At 37.7% G+C, this 19,409-nt stretch overlaps 1 long non-coding RNA gene across 1 annotated transcript; it reads left to right on the top strand.

Moving 5' to 3' along the window:
- LOC147653740 (uncharacterized) lies at positions 1-5,461 on the top strand. Its single transcript, XR_015285758.1, has 3 exons — positions 1-73; positions 442-3,056; positions 4,078-5,461. It is a non-coding gene; the product is annotated as an uncharacterized LOC147653740 (long non-coding RNA).
- Positions 5,462-19,409: the final 13,948 nt, after the last annotated feature.

The following is a 19,409-nucleotide window of genomic DNA, read 5'->3' as shown; positions in this document are numbered from 1 at the left end:
GAGTTGGAGTTAGAAGATTCAGACATCAAGTGAAACAGTGAAAGATGATAAGAAAACACTTGATTCTCACAAGGTATTTCCTACTAAAAGAGATTGTTTTGCAGTTTTGTTTGCTCTTGACACTATTTTGAGTAAATGTGAATTCCTAAGACATGCTCAAGGCAATTAAATATTTATGCTCCCCAAACTCAATTTTTAAGCAACATTTTCTGTTTACAAGAATCAGGTTTGCTTTGGTTTTATCTCTTTTCTTTCAGGTTACAAGACAGATTTTTTTATTATTATTTTCATTGGGGGAAAAAGATATGTATTTATAGTGTTTGTGAAGACTTTGCTCAGCTGAAAAAAGTAATAGGTAACATGAGTATAACATTGTGTTCTTCCATATTTCTATTTTTAAGTCCTATTACATGTGATATTTTCCATTTTGCCTTCTATTAGGCCTGAAATTGGAAACTATTTAAAACCTAACAAACCCCGGAGTTTATCCCTGTTCTTTGAATAGCAACAGAAGTATGGCTGTCATGGTTTGACACATCAATGAAGAACAGCCTCTGCTCTGCAGCAGGTACTCAAGTGGAACTTTTGCAAGTGGGCTCTCATCAGGAGTGAAACACTGGCTGCTGACTCTGCTGCTTTTGGTCACAGACTGCTGCCTTTATGAACCAGGTTTGTCCTTCTGCCTCTTTTGTGTTTTATATAGACTTGATTACAAATGAGGCACTTGTCCTCTTAACCTGGGAGTTGCAGCAGGTCAGCAGCAGCAGGAGTTACTGGCTGCTTCCCATCAGCTGACTCCTTTTAGCCAACCCTTCCCATTTCCTGCGCCAATCCGATTTTTCCAAGCAATTAGGAAGAAAACTAAACCATAACTTTTACAAAATCACTTTAGGGAAGATGTTGCTTAATTGTTTGCTTCATTCAAATGAACACTTCTAACATTCACTTCTCTGAGTAAGAATGCCTTTTATGAGAAGCTGCTAAAAATAGGAATTTGAGAGCAGGGATGTTAAAAGTAGGGCCAGAGAGGAGCAAATTTGTCGCAGGGCAAGTTCTGTTTGCACTGAGGGAGTACTATCAATTTTGTCTCTGTCCTGTCTTTCACTGGTCCTGAAACAACAGTGCCTGCTTGAACAAACCTGCTCCTCAGGAGTGATTGGATCTGGTGCTCTGGGTGTTAGCAGCTGCAGTGCTGAACCACAGGCAGACATGAGATCTGACTGGATCACCCTTGCTAACATTTTCATGTAGAACCCATAACTCACTTGATCAGCAACACTTGCTTGAATGCTGCCTTTTGCCTTGGCTCTTCCCACTAAATAGTTCTTGAGCTGGGAAGTGGTCCTGATCTAAGAATCTGCAGTAATCTTTAATTCTGCCTTTATAACTCAGGAAACCACAGTAACCTTCATTTTAGAATGTGAACATTTTTTGGACAAACACTGAATTGTAGCTTCATTGACATGAGCTAAAGTAAGCTCTTTCAGTGGTCCTAGAGTGGTAGCTGTAAAAGGCAATCAGAGTGAAGATCCTGAATAATTTTCTTTTCCAGCCAGGTTTTAATGTATTTCCCCTGCAAATCAATTCATGTATCATAGAGCTCAATTACCTGCCCATAAAATGAGAGTTGTTGCTCAGAACTGTGGAATTAGGGTAACAAGAACTGTAATGATACACTAGATAAACACTGTTGCAATACTCTCTCAGCCCTGTTAGGGTATTTTAAATTTGCAGCAGATCTCAGTAAGGATGAGAAAATGCTGAGCTACATAAAAATGATGGAGACTGGAGGAGAAATTAGCCTTGCAGTGTTCTACAGTCCCAACATTTCCAACCACCACACCTGGTAGTGAAAATGCTGGTTTGTATTTGAAAAAAAGGAACTGCAATCAATCAAATGCACTGCCAAGTATAAATTAATTTCTGTAAGTCAAGTCCCTTAGGAACAATTCCTTAATAAAAGATCTGTTTCAAATCTCCTAAGTCTTCTAAAACCAACCCCAACAAAACACAGAAAACATAGTGTCTTTATTTGACCTGTCCTAGACTTCATTTATTTATTTACAGTCTGAAGGATGAGTCAAGTACCTGCAGTGGTGCCTTTAGCAATGCAAAACAAAATATTTTGAATATTCTTATTTAGCGTTCCAGTTTTAATGAGCTTGGAGCATAGTGAAGGAGATCAGATGTTTGCAGGTTCTGGATGAGGGTAGAAATAATTAAAAAGCATCTTGAAAGTAACATCATATTTTTGTCAGCCATCTCTTCAGGGACTACTTTAAATCCCAGAATGTTCAAGAGCCATCATCACTGTACAAACAGAAGCTCCAACTGAACGAAACCAGAAGAAGTGGATATGGCAAATTCTCTGGTCCAAGTGGTGATATTAATCTGGTGAGGCTCTGGATTCCCATTTCAGACATACTATCACAGCTTAAATATAGGAAAAAATTGGGATTTTACTTTGCTGTGGTCTCTTTTTGTTTTGCAAAATATGTGATAGTTAATATATGAGTAAAATCTTGTATAAAAACAGGTTTGTTTTTTGGTTTTTTTTCTAACAAATAGCCAAATGCATATTACCTGCCTTGCTGGAAAATAATTGAGGTCTTCCTCTAAGAAATTTTTTCTCAGAGTGCCTTTCTTTGTGATTTGTGTTCTTATCTTAGGAAGATACAGGAGTTGCTCATTTTAATGCTGTCCAGCAGACTATTCCATGCTTTCTCAGCTGTTTGGATCTGCAGTTCAGGATTGGACCAAGAAAAATGGTGATGGGATGAAATTATTTTTATTCTTAAATGAGGACAATTCCATTTTTAAACATACACATGTGCTTCCAATGCTTTCAGTAGTCAAGGATGAAATTTTGAACAGACATGAATTCCTCAGTCTTTGTTTCTTTTTCCCTGAAGGATGGAATTTGGACTTTGCCCACCAGTGCAGTCCTTGCTATGGGCAGATGTTTCTTCTGTTCTTCTTACCAGCAGTAGGAGTGGTTGGACACTGAACCTCAAAGAAGAGGGAGCTAACATCCCTTACCTGGATAAGTCCCACAGGTAAGCACCTTGGAGAAGTTCTTCAACCAAAACCAGTTCCTGTAAGGCTTTCCAGCCCTTGACAGGAAATAAGCTGATTCCTGCAGGCTGCAACATGAAGACTTCCAGACTGAAGTGAGCATCCTGCTATAAGGAAGGATTTGGGAGTAGTGAGTCATCATTTGTATGGGAAATTAATCTGTGATTTTTATTTATTGTTTTTTTTCATTTGAAGTAACATCACATCATCATAGAGAGACATTGTCTGTCATTTCTGGTGTGGATACCTGAATAACTCAGCTAGACAGGTAGCATGATAAGGTAATACAATGCAGATATTGAAAGGAATTTTTTGGATGATTTTTTTGTTAGTTCAAGCTGCAGTCCCTGATTTATTCAGGCTTTGAAGTACCATGCAAGCCTTTCCCACAGAAGAAATTCTGTTTTATGTAAATAATGCACTGTGCAGTAAACTAGAAGAAAGCAGGGAGCATAGAGCATGAAGTTAGTGTTTCATGCAGGTGTTTGAAGGCAATGTGGGATTCCAGAGCTTAGTGTTTGAATTGCAACTTGAATTTCCTTCTTTGCTGTTATTTAGACTGCTCTGAAGTAGTCATGAGAAGCAAAAATGAAAGGCAATGTTGTTTGATGGGGACTGTGGTAGGGCTTTCTTGCCAGATTTGAAATGGCTTGAATTGATTAAAATCTCCAGGTGAGGGGAAGGTTGTATCCATTCCTCTCTCTTATTAAAGCAAATTTTCCAAGAGGGATGTAAAATTGCAGTTGAGGGTTGGGGTGGTTTTTTCTTTTTTCCCTTCTTTCATGTGCAACCTAACAACTCCAATTTCGCAGGCCTATTTAACATTTGATCCCTAAAAGTCAGTCCTTTGCTTTGTATTTTGGGCACTTGTTCATCTTGGGAAATTTGTCATCTTCTCAGGGCATTGAAGGTCAACCAAATGCTGCAGGTTTCATTCTTCCTTTCATATGGTCTATGTCCTGGGGTTTGACTCTTAAGCAGAGCTATTTTTTTATTTTGCAGCCTAGCAGTTGTACGGTGGGGCTGTGTGCAGGTGAATTCACTTGAGAACGATGGGTAAATCAGCTCCTGGGAAGATGTGCACTGCTTGGCCCCGATGCTTCAGCATGCTTGAGGTCAGCTTGGCTGTCTCTGACTGTCTAATAATAATGCAGAATGATAGAATTAAGTATTCATTGTAATTGGTGATCAATAAGATTTGTTTTCAGCTAAATCTGCGTGCTAGTTTCTAAAGCACTCCAGTCTGTTTCATCAATGACCTTTGTGATTTTAGCTTAAGCTTTCTAGTTTCTGCTGTTGTTATTTTCTGCCCTGTCGCTGTGAGAGGAAGGGATGATGGCTGGAGGTTTGGCAGTCAGCGAGGGCCTGGCCACCACTGCAGTTCTGTACACTCAGCCTTGGAGATGTGATCAGGAATGTGCTGTTAGTTGCCAGTTTTGTATTGCAAAGACTGAGCATGCTGCCATCACTGTGTTTGATGAGTGAGTTTTCATTGGTTTGGTCCAACTCCAAAGCAGCCTTAATTTGAAGGTGGAATTCTTTGTGGATGAGGCTGTGAAGAATATGGTGTTTGTACTCCCATCCTACGGGCAGTACGGTAGAACAACTCCTAACTGATTTGGTAATAAAGACCTAGTTTTTCTTCACTAAACCTGCCCTAGCCAAATTCATCAGCTGGTGATAGCTATCTCTGGAGTGGGAGTTCTTTATTGAGTTGATTGACAATTTGATATACTTTGTCAAGCTGTGTTGTTTAGTTTCTGTTGATCCAGAGACACCTGAGGCTCCTTTTGCTTCCTAAGGGATTAAAGAAGCAAGCACTTAGAATGAGATATTGGGAAGATGGGTGCAGGAGACTTTGTAATTTAGTATGGAAAAACATAATAATGATGATGAATATTTCAGGTGGAAATGATAGTATTTCACTATATACTATGTGAAATGCTTTTATGTGATTTTTTTTTCATTTCTCTTTTATTTTTTAATCCTGGATAAATTAAATGAGGCTTTTGGGGAAAGCATGAGCTGGAATTTCTATTGAGGTTGATAACCTCTGATTCTGCTCTTGTTTGTCTGTCTGCTGGAACTTGTAGCAAACTAGCTATGTCCAAGTTTAATTGTGTAATAATTATCTTTCAAATCGAGCCTTTCTCACTTGGTGCTGATGTATTTGGGGGAGGGAGGGGAATGGAGAGTAAAGAGCTCCTTTCATGAATACAATTTTAATTTCATCTTGCTGATTTGAGCCTTTCCAAGATTCAAGTGAGCATTGGATCAGGTTGAAACTGAGGGGATGACTCATGACTCTGGCATAAAAACTACATTGCATTCCACATATTGGGAGTTTTCTGTTGCCCACAAGAAAGTTCAGGAAAAAAAAGAAAAATATAGAAATGGGTTTCAAATTTCCTGTGCTATTTTCAGTTGACTCCTCTTTCTGGAGGTGCCTTAGCAAGTGTAGGACATCTGAAAAACTTGGAACTGCAACTTTCTTGTTGAGGCTCTGATGAACATTGCTTCTGTCATCAAGTTCTTGTGTTCATACTTTGAACTTAGCTGAGTAATGTTGGTATCAGCAGACTCTGCTAAAGCCATGCCTTCCTAATTAATAATGCATTCTTAATAAAAAAAATAAAAATCTATTTCTTCATGTATTTAATTACCTAGTGAGTGTAAGACTGAATGAAGTTAATACCGTGCAGATTTCAAGCAAAACGCTGCTTTTTAATGTGCTTCAGTATAGGCTATGCACAAGTCAATAGACATGATTTTTAAGCCTCAGTTACCTTTCATTACCCTGTGCATATTCAAATTCAGATTGATGAATGCTGAACCAAAAGCAGACATCATAGAGTTAATTGAAGTTCTTTAAATTCAGAGGCAAACTATTTTCATAGCTTTGTTTTGAGGGTGGGTTGCTTTTGATGTCTGGGGGTTTTTTGGCTAAGGCAATGGCAAACATTTATTTATCCTGCTCCCTCCCCATTTTCCACCATCGTTGTTGCCAGTGATGCCTGCAGTGCTCAGTGGTCAATGACCCTCAGCCAGGGTGAGCTGCAGGAGCCTTACAGACGGGCCTGTTCTTTCTCCCAGTGCTAGAACAAGTGCAACAGCACAGTGCCATTTTGCTAAAAGCTAATATTTTTCCCAACAGGTTCTTCTCCAGGCAGAATGAAATGCTTTCTTCAAGAGCAACCACATCTTTTCTCTGCCTGAAAGGTTGTGTTTGTTTGGGGTTTTTTCTCTTGCTTTAGACCAAATTCCAGAAACGCCCCATAAAATCAGCACAGTTTCCCACAAAATTCAAGAAAAAACACCACAAAATTCCCTAAATCTTCTCAAAACACGACCAAATTCTAGAAAATTATCCCACCAAATCTCCACAAATTCCCACAAAATACATGAGAAATCCCTCAAGATCCCTAAATCTCCTCAATATCCCACAAAATCACACAAAAATCACCCAAAACCTCCACATGTTTCCACAAAATCTAAGAAAAATTCCTCAAAATTCTTCAAGTCTCCTCAGAATCCCACACAATTCCAGAAAAACCCCACAAAATTCCAGAGAAGTCTCACAAAACTCCCTAAATCATTTCAAAACCCTACCAATTCACAGGAATGTCCCACAAAATCTCCACCAATTCCCAGAACATCCCACAGAAATCCCACAAAAATCCCTAAATCTTTTGAAAACCCGACCAAATTCCAGAAACGCCCCATAAAATCAGCACAGTTTCCCACAAAATTCAAGAAAAAACACCACAAAATTCCCAAAATCTTTTCAAAATACCACAAAATTCCTGAAATGCCCCACCAAATTCCCGAAACATCCCACAAAATGTCCTCAATATCCAACAAAATCCCAGAAAAGTCCCACAAAATTCCCTAAATCTTCTCAAAACTCTACCAAATTCCAGAAAAATCCCACAGAATCTCCACAAATTCCCACAGAATACATGAAAAATCCCTGATAATTCGTCAGTTCTCTACAGAATCTCACCAAATTCCTAAAAAGTCCCTCAAAGTTCCACAAACATCCCACAAAATCTCCCTAATATCCAACAAAATTCCAGGAAAAATCCCACAAAATTTCCTAAATCTTCTCAAAACACGACCAAATTCTAGAAAAATATCCCACCAAATCTCCACAAATTCCCACAAAATACATGAAAAATCCCTCAAGATCCCTAAATCGCCTCAATGTCCCACAAAATCACACAAAAATCCCACAAAACCTCCACAAGTTTCCACAAAATCTAAGAAAAATTCCTCAAAATTCTTCAAGTCTCCTCAAAACCACACAAAGTTCGTGAAAACGCCCACCAAATTCCAGAAAAATCCCACAGAATCTCCACAAATTCCCACAGAAATCTAAATCAAATTCCTCAAAATTCTTCAAGTCTCCTCAGAATCCCACACAATTCCAGAAAAACCCCACAAAATTCCAGAGAAGTCCCACAAAACTCCCTAAATCATTTCAAAACCCTACCAATTCACAGGAATGTCCCACAAAATCTCCACCAATTCCCAGAACATCCCACAAAAATCCCACAAAAATCCCTAAATCTTCTGAAAACTCGACCAAATTCCAGAAACGCCCCATAAAATCAGCACAGTTTCCCACAAAATTCAAGAAAAAACACCACAAAATTCCCAAAATCTTTTCAAAATACCACAAAATTCTTGAAAAGCCCCACCAAATTCCAGAAACATCCCACAAAATGTCCCCAATACCCAACAAAATCCCAGAAAAATCCCACAAAATTCCCTAAATTTTCTCAAAACACAACCAAAATTCCAGAAAAATCCCACCGAATCTCCACAAATTCCCACAGAATACATGAAAAATCCCTGATAATTCGTCAGTTCTCTACAGAATCTCACCAAATTCCAGAAAAGTCCCTCAAAGTTCCACAAACATCCCACAAAATCTCCTCAATATCCAACAAAATTCAAGAAAAATCCCACAAAATTCTCTAAATCTTCTCAAAACACGACCAAATTCTAGAAAAATATCCCACCAAATCTCCACAAATTCCCAGAGAATACATGAAAAATCCCTGATAATTCGTCAGTTCTCTACAGAATCTCACCAAATTCCTGAAATGTCCCTCAAAGTTCCACAAACATCCCACAAAATGTCCTCAATATCCAACAAAATTCCAGAAAAATCACAAAAAATTCCCTAAATCTTCTCAAAACACGGCCAAAATCCTCAAAAATCCTACCGAATCTCCACAAATTCCCACAGAATACATGAAAAATCCCTGATAATTTGTCAGTTCTCTACAGAATCTCACCAAATTCCAGAAAAGTCCCTCAAAGTTCCACAAACCACCCACAAAATCTCCCCAGTATCCAACAAAATTCCAGAAAAAATCCCACAAAATTCCCTAAATCTTCTCAAAACACGACCAAATTCTAGAAAAATATCCCACCAAAACTCCACAATTTCCCACAAAATACATGAAAAATCCCTCAAGATCCCTAAATCTCCTCAATATCCCACAAAATCCAACAAAAATCACCCAAAACCTCCACAAGTTTCCACAAAATCTAAGAAAAATTCCTCAAAATTCTTCAAGTCTCCTCAGAATCCCACACAATTCCAGAAAAAACACACAATATTCCAGAGAAGTCCCACAAAACTCCCTAAATCATTTCAAAACCCTACCAATTCACAGGAATGTCCCACAAAATCTCCACCAATTACCAGAACATCCCACAGAAATCCCACAAAAATCCCTAAATCTTCTGAAAACTCGACCAAATTCCAGAAACGCCCCATAAAATCAGCACAGTTTCCCACAAAATTCAAGAAAAAACACCACAAAATTCCCAAAATCTTTTCAAAATACCACAAAATTCTTGTAAAGCCCCACCAAATTCCAGAAACATCCCACAAAATGTCCTCTATACCCAACAAAATCCCAGAAAAGTCCCACAAAATTCCCTAAATCTTCTCAAAACATAACCAAAATTCCAGAAAAATCCCACCAAATCTCCAGAAATTCCCACAGAATACATGAAAAATCCCTGATAATTCGTCAGTTCTCTACAGAATCTCACCAAATTCCAGAAAAGTCCCTCAAAGTTCCACAAGCATCCCACAAAATCTCCCTAATATCCAACAAAATTCCAGGAAAAATCTGACAAAATTCCCTAAATCATCTGAAAACTTGACCAAATTCCAGAAACGCCCAATAAAATCAGCACAGTTTCACACAAAATTCAAGAAAAAACACCACAAAATTCCCTAAATCTTCTCAAAACACGACTAAATTCTAGAAAAATGTCCCACCAAATCTCCACAAAATCCCACAAAATACACGAAAAATCCCTCAAGATCCCGAAATGGCCTCAATATCCCACAAAATCACACAAAAATCACCCAAAACCTCCACAAGTTTCCACAAAATCTAAGAAAAATTCCTCAAAATTCTTCAAGTCTCCTCAAAACCACACAAAGTCCTTGAAAAGGCCCACCAAATTCCAGTAAAATCCCACAGATTCTCCACAAATTCCCACAAAATCTAAAACAAATTCCTCAAAATTCTTCAAGTCTCCTCAGAATCCCACACAATTCCAGAAAAACCCCACAAAATTCCAGAGAAGTCCCACAAAACTCCCTAAATCATTTCAAAACCCTACCAATTCACAGGAATGTCCCACAAAATCTCCACCAATTCCCAGAACATCCCACAAAAATCCCACAAAAATCCCTAAATCTTCTGAAAACTCGACCAAATTCCAGAAACGCCCCATAAAATCAGCACAGTTTCCCACAAAATTCAAGAAAAAACACCACAAAATTCCCTAAACCTTTTCAAAATACCACAAAATTCTTGAAAAGCCCCACCAAATTCCAGAAACATCCCACAAAATGTCCTCAATATCCAAAAAAATCCCAGAAAAATTACACAAAATTCCCTAAATCTTCTCAAAACACGGCCAAAATCCACAAAAATCCCACCAAATCTCCAGAAATTCCCACAGAATACATGAAAAATCCCTGATAATTCGTCAGTTCTCTACAGAATCTCACCAAATACCAGAAAAGTCCCCCAAAGTTCCACAAGCCTCCCACAAAATCTCCCTAATATCCAACAAAATTCCAGGAAAAATCTCACACAATTCCCTAAATCTTCTGAAAACTTGACCAAATTCCAGAAACGCCCCATAAAATCAGCACAGTTTCCCACAAAATTCAAGAAAAAACAACACAAAATTCCCTAAATCTTATCAAAACTCTACCAAATTCCAGAAAAATCCCACCAAATCTCCAGAAATTCCCACAGAATACATGACAAATCCCTGATAATTCGTCAGTTCTCTACAGAATCTCACCAAATTACAGAAAAGTCCCTCAAAGTTCCACAAACATCCCACAAAAATCTCACAAAAATCCCTAACACTTCTGAAAACTCGACCAAATTCCAGAAACGCCCCATAAAATCAGCACAGTTTCCCACAAAATTCAAGAAAAAACACCACAAAATTCCCTAAACTTTTTCAAAATACCACAAAATTCTTGAAAAGCCCCACCAAATTCCAGAAACATCCCACAAAATGTCCCCAGTACCCAACAAAATCCCAGAAAAGTCCCACAAAATTCCCTAAATCTTCTCAAAACTCTACCAAATTCCAGAAAAATCCCACAGATTCTCCACAAATTCCCACAGAATACATGAAAAATCCCTGATAATTCGTCAGTTCTCTACAGAATCTCACCAAATTCCAGAAAAGTCCCTCAAAGTTCCACAAACATCCCACAAAATCTCCCTAATATCCAACAAAATTCCAGGAAAAATCCCACAAAATTCCCTAAATCTTCTCAAAACACGACCAAATTCTAGAAAAATATCCCACCAAATCTCCACAAATTCCCACAAAATACATGAAAAATCCCTCAAGATCCCTAAATCGCCTCAATATCCCACAAAATCACACAAAAATCCCACAAAACCTCCACAAGTTTCCACAAAATCTAAGAAAAATTCCTCAAAATTCTTCAAGTCTCCTCAGAATCCCACACAATTCCATAAAAACCCCACAAAATTCCAGAGAAGTCCCACAAAACTCCATAAATCATTTCAAAACCCTACCAATTCACAGGAATGTCCCACAAAATCTCCAATTCCCAGAACATCCCACAGAAATCCCACAAAAATCCCTAAATCTTCTGAAAACTCGACCAAATTTCTGAAACGCCCCATAAAATCAGCACAGTTTCCCACAAAATTCAAGAAAAAACACCACAAAATTCCCTAAATCTTCTCAAAACACGACCAAATTCTAGAAAAATATCCCACCAAATCTCCACAAATTCCCACAAAATACATGAGAAATGCCTCAAGATCCATAAATCGCCTCAATATCCCACAAAATCACACAAAAATCCCACAAAACCTCCACAAGTTTCCACAAAATCTAAGAAAAATTCCTCAAAATTCTTCAAGTCTCCTCAAAACCACACAAAGTCCTTGAAAAGGCCCACCAAATTCCAGAAAAATCCCACAGAATCTTCACAAATTCCCACAAAAATCTAAATCAAATTCCTCAAAATTCTTCAAGTCTCCTCAGAATCCCACACAATTCCAGAAAAAACACACCAAATTCCAGAGAAGTCCCACAAAACTCCCTAAATCATTTCAAAACCCTACCAATTCACAGGAATGTCCCACAAAATCTCCACCAATTCCCAGAACATCCCACAGAAATCCCACAAAAATCCCTAAATCTTCTGAAAACTCGACCAAATTCCAGAAACGCCCCATAAAATCAGCACAGTTTCCCACAAAATTCAAGAAAAAACACCACAAAATTCCCTAAACCTTTTCAAAATACCACAAAATTCTTGAAAAGCCACCCCAAATTCCAGAAACATCCCACAAAATGTCCCCAATACCCAACAAAATCCCAGAAAAATCCCACAAAATTCCCTAAATTTTCTCAAAACACAACCAAAATTCCAGAAAAATCCCACCAAATCTCCACAAATTCCCACAGAATACATGAAAAATCCCTGATAATTCGTCAGTTCTCTACAGAATCTCACCAAATTCCAGAAAAGTCCCTCAAAGTTCCACAAACATCCCACAAATTCTCCCTAATATCCAACAAAATTCCAGGAAAAATCCCACAAAATTCCCTAAATCTTCTCAAAACACAACCAAATTCTAGAAAAATATCCCACCAAATCTCCACAAATTCCCACAAAATACATGAGAAATCCCTCAAGATCCCTAAATCGCCTCAATATCCCACAAAATCACACAAAAATCCCACAAAACCTCCACAAGTTTCCACAAAATCTAAGAAAAATTCCTCAAAATTCTTCAAGTCTCCTCAGAATCCCACACAATTCCATAAAAAACACACAAAATTCCAGAGAAGTCCCACAAAACTCCATAAATCATTTCAAAACCCTACCAATTCACAGGAATGTCCCACAAAATCTCCAATTCCCAGAACATCCCACAGAAATCCCACAAAAATCCCTAAATCTTCTGAAAACTCGACCAAATTTCTGAAACGCCCCATAAAATCAGCACAGTTTCCCACAAAATTCAAGAAAAAACACCACAAAATTCCCTAAATCTTCTCAAAACACGACCAAATTCTAGAAAAATATCCCAACAAATCTCCACAAATTCCCACAAAATATATGAGAAATCCATCAAGATCCCTAAATCGCCTCAATATACCACAAAATCACACAAAAATCCCACAAAACCTCCACAAGTTTCCACAAAATCTAAGAAAAATTCCTCAAAATTCTTCAAGTCTCCTCAAAACCACACAAAGTTCGTGAAAAGGCCCACCAAATTCCAAAAAAATCCCACAGACTCTCCACAAATGCCCATAAAAATCTAAATCAAATTCCTCAAAATTCTTCAAGTCTCCTCAGAATCCCACAAAATTCCAGAAAAAACACACAAAATTCCAGAGAAGTCCCACAAAACTCCCTAAATCATTTCAAAACCCTAACAATTCACAGGAATGTCCCACAAAATCTCCACCAATTCCCAGAACATTCCACAGAAATCTCAAAAAAATCCCTAAATCTTCTGAAAACTCGACCAAATTCCAGAAACGCCCCATAAAATCAGCACAGTTTCCCACAAAATTCAAGAAAAAACACCACAAAATTCCCAAAATGTTTTCAAAATACCACAAAATTCTTGAAAAGGGCCACCAAATTCCAGAAACATCCCACAAGATGTCCTCAATACCCAACAAAATCCCAGAAAAATCACACAAAATTCCCTAAATTTCCTCAAAACACAACCAAAATTCCAGAAAAATCCCACCGAATCTCCACAAATTCCCACAGAATACATGAAAAATCCCTGATAATTCGTCAGTTCTCTACAGAATCTCACCAAATTCCAGAAAAGTCCCTCAAAGTTCCACAAACATCCCACAAAATCTCCTCAATATCCAACAAAATTCAAGAAAAATCCCACAAAATTCTCTAAATCTTCTCAAAACACGACCAAATTCTAGAAAAATATCCCACCAAATCTCCACAAATTAACACAAAATACATGAAAAATCCCTGATAATTCGTCAGTTCTCTACAGAATCTCACCAAATTCCTGAAATGTCCCTCAAAGTTCCACAAACATCCCACAAAATGTCCTCAATATCCAACAAAATTCCAGAAAAATTACACAAAATTCCCTAAATCTTCTCAAAACACGGCCAAAATCCACAAAAATCCCACCAAATCTCCAGAAATTCCCACAGAATACATGAAAAATCCCTGATAATTCGTCAGTTCTCTACAGAATCTCACCAAATACCAGAAAAGTCCCCCAAAGTTCCACAAGCCTCCCACAAAATCTCCCTAATATCCAACAAAATTCCAGGAAAAATCTCACACAATTCCCTAAATCTTCTGAAAACTTGACCAAATTCCAGAAACGCCCCATAAAATCAGCACAGTTTCCCACAAAATTCAAGAAAAAACAACACAAAATTCCCTAAATCTTATCAAAACTCTACCAAATTCCAGAAAAATCCCACCAAATCTCCAGAAATTCCCACAGAATACATGACAAATCCCTGATAATTCGTCAGTTCTCTACAGAATCTCACCAAATTACAGAAAAGTCCCTCAAAGTTCCACAAACATCCCACAAAAATCTCACAAAAATCCCTAACACTTCTGAAAACTCGACCAAATTCCAGAAACGCCCCATAAAATCAGCACAGTTTCCCACAAAATTCAAGAAAAAACACCACAAAATTCCCTAAACTTTTTCAAAATACCACAAAATTCTTGAAAAGCCCCACCAAATTCCAGAAACATCCCACAAAATGTCCCCAGTACCCAACAAAATCCCAGAAAAGTCCCACAAAATTCCCTAAATCTTCTCAAAACTCTACCAAATTCCAGAAAAATCCCAAAGATTCTCCACAAATTCCCACAGAATACATGAAAAATCCCTGATAATTCGTCAGTTCTCTACAGAATCTCACCAAATTCCAGAAAAGTCCCTCAAAGTTCCACAAACATCCCACAAAATCTCCCTAATATCCAACAAAATTCCAGGAAAAATCCCACAAAATTTCCTAAATCTTCTCAAAACACGACCAAATTCTAGAAAAATATCCCACCAAATCTCCACAAATTCCCACAAAATACATGAAAAATCCCTCAAGATCCCTAAATCGCCTCAATATCCCACAAAATCACACAAAAATCCCACAAAACCTCCACAAGTTTCCACAAAATCTAAGAAAAATTCCTCAAAATTCTTCAAGTCTCCTCAGAATCCCACACAATTCCATAAAAACCCCACAAAATTCCAGAGAAGTCCCACAAAACTCCATAAATCATTTCAAAACCCTACCAATTCACAGGAATGTCCCACAAAATCTCCAATTCCCAGAACATCCCACAGAAATCCCACAAAAATCCCTAAATCTTCTGAAAACTCGACCAAATTTCTGAAACGCCCCATAAAATCAGCACAGTTTCCCACAAAATTCAAGAAAAAACACCACAAAATTCCCTAAATCTTCTCAAAACACGACCAAATTCTAGAAAAATATCCCACCAAATCTCCACAAATTCCCACAAAATACATGAGAAATGCCTCAAGATCCATAAATCGCCTCAATATCCCACAAAATCACACAAAAATCCCACAAAACCTCCACAAGTTTCCACAAAATCTAAGAAAAATTCCTCAAAATTCTTCAAGTCTCCTCAAAACCACACAAAGTCCTTGAAAAGGCCCACCAAATTCCAGAAAAATCCCACAGAATCTTCACAAATTCCCACAGAAATCTATATCAAATTCCTCAAAATTCTTCAAGTCTCCTCAGAATCCCACACAATTCCAGAAAAACCCCACCAAATTCCAGAGAAGTCCCACAAAACTCCCTAAATCATTTCAAAACCCTACCAATTCACAGGAATGTCCCACAAAATCTCCACCAATTCCCAGAACATCCCACAGAAATCCCACAAAAATCCCTAAATCTTCTGAAAACTCGACCAAATTCCAGAAACGCCCCATAAAATCAGCACAGTTTCCCACAAAATTCAAGAAAAAACACCACAAAATTCCCTAAACCTTTTCAAAATACCACAAAATTCTTGAAAAGCCCCACCAAATTCCAGAAACATCCCACAAAATGTCCCCAATACCCAACAAAATCCCAGAAAAATCCCACAAAATTCCCTAAATTTTCTCAAAACACAACCAAAATTCCAGAAAAATCCCACCAAATCTCCACAAATTCCCACAGAATACATGAAAAATCCCTGATAATTCGTCAGTTCTCTACAGAATCTCACCAAATTCCAGAAAAGTCCCTCAAAGTTCCACAAACATCCCACAAAATCTCCTCAATATCCCACAAAATTCAAGAAAAATCACACAAAATTCCCTAAATCTTCTCAAAACACGACCAAATTCTAGAAAAATATCCCACCAAATCTCCACAAATTCCCACAAAATACATGAAAAATCCCTCAAGATCCCGAAATCGCCTCAATATCCCACAAAATTCCACAAAAATCCCACAAAACCTCCACAAGTTTCCACAAAATCTAAGAAAAATTCCTCAAAAGTCTTCAAGTCTCCTCAAAACCACACAAAGTCCTTGAAAAGGCCCACCAAATTCCAGTAAAATCCCACAGATTCTCCACAAATTCCCACAAAATCTAAAACAAATTCCTCAAAATTCTTCAAGTCTCCTCAGAATCCCACACAATTCCATAAAAAACACACAAAATTCCAGAGAAGTCCCACAAAACTCCCTAAATCATTTCAAAACCCTACCAATTCACAGGAATGTCCCACAAAATCTCCACCAATTCCCAGAACATCCCACAAAAATCCCACAAAAATCCCTAAATCTTCTGAAAACTCGACCAAATTCCTGAAACGCCCCATAAAATCAGCACAGTTTCCCACAAAATTCAAGAAAAAACACCACACAATTCCCTAAATCTTTTCAAAATACCACAAAATTCTTGAAAAGCCCCACCAAATTCCTGAAACATCCCACAAAATGTCCTCAATACCCAACAAAATCCCAGAAAAGTCACACAAAATTCCCTAAATCTTCTCAAAACACGGCCAAATTCCAAAAAAATCCCACAGAATCTCCACAAATTCCCACAGAATACATGAAAAATCCCTGATAATTCGTCAGTTCTCTACAGAATCTCACCAAATTCCAGAAAAGTCCCTCAAAGTTCCAGAAACATCCCACAAAATCTCCCCGGTATCCAATAAAATTCCAGGAAAAATCCCACAAAATTCCCTAAATCTTCTCAAAACATGGACAATATCCACAAAAATCCCACCGAATCTCCACAAATTCCCACAGAATACATGAAAATACCCCTGATAATTCGTCAGTTCTCTACAGAATCTCACCAAATTCCAGAAAAGTCCCTCAAAGTTCCACAAACATCCCACAAAATCTCCTCAATATACAACAAAATCCCAGAAAAATCACACAAAATTCCCTAAATCTTCTCAAAACACGACTAAATTCTAGAAAAATGTCCCACCAAATGTCCACAAAATCCCACAAAATACATGAAAAATCCCTCAAGATCCCGAAATCGCCTCAATATCCCACAAAATCCCACAAAAATCACACAAAACCTCCACAAGTTTCCACAAAATCTAAGAAAAATTCCTCAAAATTCTTCAAGTCTCCTCAAAAGCACACAAAGTCCTTGAAAAGGCCCACCAAATTCCAGTAAAATCCCACAGATTCTCCACAAATTCCCACAAAATCTAAAACAAATTCCTCAAAATTCTTCAAGTCTCCTCAGAATCCCACACAATTCCAGAAAAAACACACAAAATTCCAGAGAAGTCCCACAAAACTCCCTAAATCATTTCAAAACCCTACCAATTCACAGGAATGTCCCACAAAATCTCCACCAATTCCCAGAACATCCCACAAAAATCCCACAAAAATCCCTAAATCTTCTGAAAACTCGACCAAATTCCTGAAACGCCCCATAAAATCAGCACAGTTTCCCACAAAATTCAAGAAAAAACACCACACAATTCCCTAAATCTTTTCAAAATACCACAAAATTCTTGAAAAGCCCCACCAAATTCCCGAAACATCCCACAAAATGTCCTCAATACCCAACAAAATCCCAGAAAAGTCACACAAAATTCCCTAAATCTTCTCAAAACATGGACAAAATCCACAAAAATCCCACCGAATCTCCACAAATTCCCACAGAATACATGAAAATACCCCTGATAATTCGTCAGTTCTCTACAGAATCTCACCAAATTCCAGAAAAGTCCCTCAAAGTTCCACAAACATCCCACAAAATCTCCTCAATATACAACAAAATCCCAGAAAAATCACACAAAATTCCCTAAATCTTCTCAAAACACGACTAAATTCTAGAAAAATATCCCACCAAATCTCCACAAATTCCCACAAAATACATGAAAAATCCCTCAAGATCCCGAAATCGCCTCAATATCCCACAAAATTCCACAAAAATCCCACAAAACCTCCACAAGTTTCCACAAAATCTAAGAAAAATTCCTCAAAAGTCTTCAAGTCTCCTCAAAACCACACAAAGTCCTTGAAAAGGCCCACCAAATTCCAGTAAAATCCCACAGATTCTCCACAAATTCCCACAAAATCTAAAACAAATTCCTCAAAATTCTTCAAGTCTCCTCAGAATCCCACACAATTCCATAAAAAACACACAAAATTCCAGAGAAGTCCCACAAAACTCCCTAAATCATTTCAAAACCCTACCAATTCACAGGAATGTCCCACAAAATCTCCACCAATTCCCAGAACATCCCACAAAAATCCCACAAAAATCCCTAAATCTTCTGAAAACTCGACCAAATTCCAGAAACGCCCCATAAAATCAGCACAGTTTCCCACAAAATTCAAGAAAAAACACCACAAAATTCCCAAAATCTTTTCAAAATACCACAAAATTCTTGAAAAGCCCCAGCAAATTCCAGAAACATCCCACAAAATGTCCTCAATACCCAACAAAATCCCAGGAAAGTCCCACAAAATTCCCTAAGTCTTCTCAAAACACGGCCAAAATCCACAAAAATCCCACCAAATCTCCACAAATTCCCACAGAATACATGAAAAATCCCTGATAATTTGTCAGTTCTCTACAGAATCTCACCAAATTCCAGAGAAGTCCCTCAAAGTTCCACAAACCACCCACAAAATCTCCTCAATATCCAACAAAATTCCAAGAAAAATCCCACATAATTCCCTAAATCTTCTCAAAACACGACCAAATTCTAGAAAAATATCCCACCAAATCTCCACAAATTCCCACAAAATACATGAAAAATCCCTCAAGATCCCTAAATCGCCTCAATATCCCACAAAATCACACAAAAATCCCACAAAACCTCCACAAGTTTCCACAAAATCTAAGAAAAATTCCTCAAAATTCTTCAAGTCTCCTCAGAAGGTTCTGGATGAGGGTAGAAATAATTAAAAAGCATCTTGAAAGTAACATCATATTTTTGTTAGCCATCTCTTCAGGGACTACTTTAAATCCCAGAATGTTCAAGAGCCATCATCACTGTACAAACAGAAGCTCCAACTGAACGAAACCAGAAGAAGTGGATATGGCAAATTCTCTGGTCCAAGTGGTGATATTAATCTGGTGAGGCTCTGGATTCCCATTTCAGACATACTATCACAGCTTAAATATAGGAAAAAATTGGGATTTTACTTTGCTGTGGTCTCTTTTTGTTTTGCAAAATATGTGATAGTTAATATATGAGTAAAATCTTGTATAAAAACAGGTTTGTTTTTTGGTTTTTTTTCTAACA

Source organism: Cyanistes caeruleus, chromosome 4, assembly GCF_971803275.1.
Source record: "Cyanistes caeruleus chromosome 4, bCyaCae1.hap1.1, whole genome shotgun sequence".
Classification (NCBI taxonomy): Eukaryota; Metazoa; Chordata; class Aves; order Passeriformes; family Paridae; genus Cyanistes; species Cyanistes caeruleus.
Note: the sequence above shows the minus strand (reverse complement) of the source record. Positions and strands in the feature narration are given on the sequence as shown.